Below are 2,565 nucleotides of genomic sequence, written 5' to 3'. Positions count from 1 at the left end.
TCTGCAGGCCAGGGCGGTACACCACGATGTGCTCAGCGACTGCAGTCATGGACGGCGGCAATCTGTTATTAACATTGCGCGCCCGAAAAGAAATTGCAAGTACGCGGTCATGCGTTCGGCTGATTCGGAACGCAGCCTCTGAAACCCCAGTTGATTCCAGTGTGCAGGTGTACCTGTTTTTCTGGTCTACCAAACCAATCTGACTCCATGACACTACTATGCGTGACGGAATATGTCAAACATTTAGACGGCCTACTCAAATGAAGTAACTGTACCACCAGATTACTCGTTGTGTGCGTGATTCAAGAGGCAGTACCTCTGATGTTTCAGATGGTGGCTGGCACAGGCTGGAAGTTGCACACTAGCAATGGACACAAGTCCCACCGTTTGGGTAAAGACCTGCTATTCTTTACTAGTGAAGCGCCAGTACAATAGTGTCCTCTTTCCTCTTTCTCTCAGCTTTCCTCGCCAACTCGGTCGCACACCACATTTACGTCTTAGACTAGTCCCACTTTATCACAAGCCAATCACGAGCTGGAGTGCGGCATTCTAAGCTGGGAGATCGCCCCTTGCTCTGCATACACATATTTCACCAACCAGCAACTTTAAAAATTAATTGGGAGGAAAGGAAAAAAGATTCAGCTTTACAGCCTTTTTCCCACGCGTTTATGCTGTCTTTGTTAAAAGCACCACCTGGATGGAACAACAGCCCTCCATAAAAAGATCATCATCTCCCCTGTTGTGTCCATTTCGAACTTTCCAAAGAATGGCCATAAAGTTGCTAGAAGCCTCGTGCCTTCACAAATATGTTTTGTAGCAGAGTCTGGACGCCTGGGCGCCACTGACCTGTCCCACGGAAATTCGCAGAAACTTACAGTCGTCTCATCAGCTCACTTCCTAACAAAGGCCCATCCTCCGCTTTATTGCCGGTCATCAATGCTCTGCCCATAGCGGCAGCGACACCTCGGCACTAGCAAGCCTTCCTGGACACGACCGCCGACCGACCGGCGCCATCCAACGTGACTGCACAGTGAGACCGAGAAACTGGGCAGTCCGCAAACGTTTTCACTCACTAGGAGACGAGGTACTGGCAGCAGTAAAGCTGTGACTACCGGGCATGAGTCGTGCGTCGGTAGCTCAGTTGGTAGAGCACTTGCCCGCGAAAGGCAAAGGTCCCGAGTTCGAGTCTCGGTCGGGCACACAGTTTTAATCTGCCAGGAAGTTTCGTTTTCACTCAGGTTCTGCAGAAAAAACGCTCTCCTTGGCCGTCAGCTGGCGTGTGCTTTTGCTGCACCCTCTTCCTTTGAATGCTGGTAAAGCTTACCGCCATTCCTTCACTAGAGCTCACAAGCAAGAGCGCTAACTACTGCCATCCACTTCACCATATGAATGAACTCAGATTGTATCTAGGTATAGCAACCAAGTAATAAATATCATCTTCCCTAAGAACAAGCAACCAAGTAATAAAGATCATCTTCCCTAAGAACGTAAATTGGCATGACACCGTATCAGAAGTGAGAGTCCCGTGCAATCTCTCAGACTTGCGCTAACATTTTCTTTCATTGACTTGCGCTGCTCCGTTACTGGCCATGCTTACCACAGTATTATTAACTCCATGAGTACTTTACATATGATTCCATTTAACAAAACCATTTTTTACGCACAATCGGTGCCCCTTTGTTTCACAGGTACGTTACTTATTTAGTGAGCTTAAATTTTGATGTTATGTTGTTCTTCGCAGACTCACCTATTTTCGTAGCTTTCTCCACACCCACTTTTCCTATCGCGACAAAACTCACTATGTGTTTGTTACTGATTAGATGGGTTCATCATTTTATAGAATGGTCGTTAGGATAATAGCTTGTACTCCCAGGGAAATAGTATGACATTGTCAGCAGAGAACTTGGAGGTATCCCTTTAGATAAGAGGTTTGAGATCCCTGTTGGTTTGTTTTACCATGGAAGTGCCAACCGGATAAGCGATATAAAGGACACAATATCACATCTTTTTACTTAGATTTGTTGTATTACATAACCTCACACGATATTTTTGAATATTCTTAGGTCGTCTGCCATTGAGATTTGCGTCAAGCTACATTCTCATGCCGCTACCATTAATTATATCACAAGTTGTGACACTACTTATTCCGTAAATATGCACATTATTGTACTTCATGGATGACAGTGTGATATTTTGCTTTAAATGAGGGTATGTCCTGATATATATTAGGGGTTTCCTAATGTATAAGATTTATATAAGGTTTTGCATTTAGAAAAAAAAAGAATTGACGAACTTAGCTCCTAATTGCATGTTGTCTAGTTCTGATCTTTTTAATGTTTCAGTTTGTTCTGGTGTAGATCCGTGATGTTAAATAGTTTCATGACTATCAAATATCTACACATCTTTGTTCTATTGTGATGGATGTACACAGAGATTTGCTTTAACGCTACTTCTTTCGTTTTGTAGCTTCAAGTGCTTCTATGATTACCCGTGATTTTCTATAGAGCTTGTTTTGTATACCTTGAAATACACTACAAGTGTACCATCTGGTATTATGCAGGTGCC

General features: G+C 44.0%; 1 non-coding gene across 1 annotated transcript; it reads left to right on the top strand.

The window, feature by feature from the left end:
* The first annotated feature begins 1,126 nt into the window (after positions 1-1,126).
* Trnas-cga lies at positions 1,127-1,201 on the top strand. Its single transcript has one exon. It is a non-coding gene; the product is annotated as a tRNA-Ser (tRNA).
* The last annotated feature ends 1,364 nt before the right edge of the window (positions 1,202-2,565 follow it).

This window comes from Schistocerca piceifrons, chromosome 8 (assembly GCF_021461385.2).
Source record: "Schistocerca piceifrons isolate TAMUIC-IGC-003096 chromosome 8, iqSchPice1.1, whole genome shotgun sequence".
Taxonomy (NCBI): domain Eukaryota; kingdom Metazoa; phylum Arthropoda; class Insecta; order Orthoptera; family Acrididae; genus Schistocerca; species Schistocerca piceifrons.
This window is presented reverse-complemented; position numbering and strand designations above follow the sequence as displayed.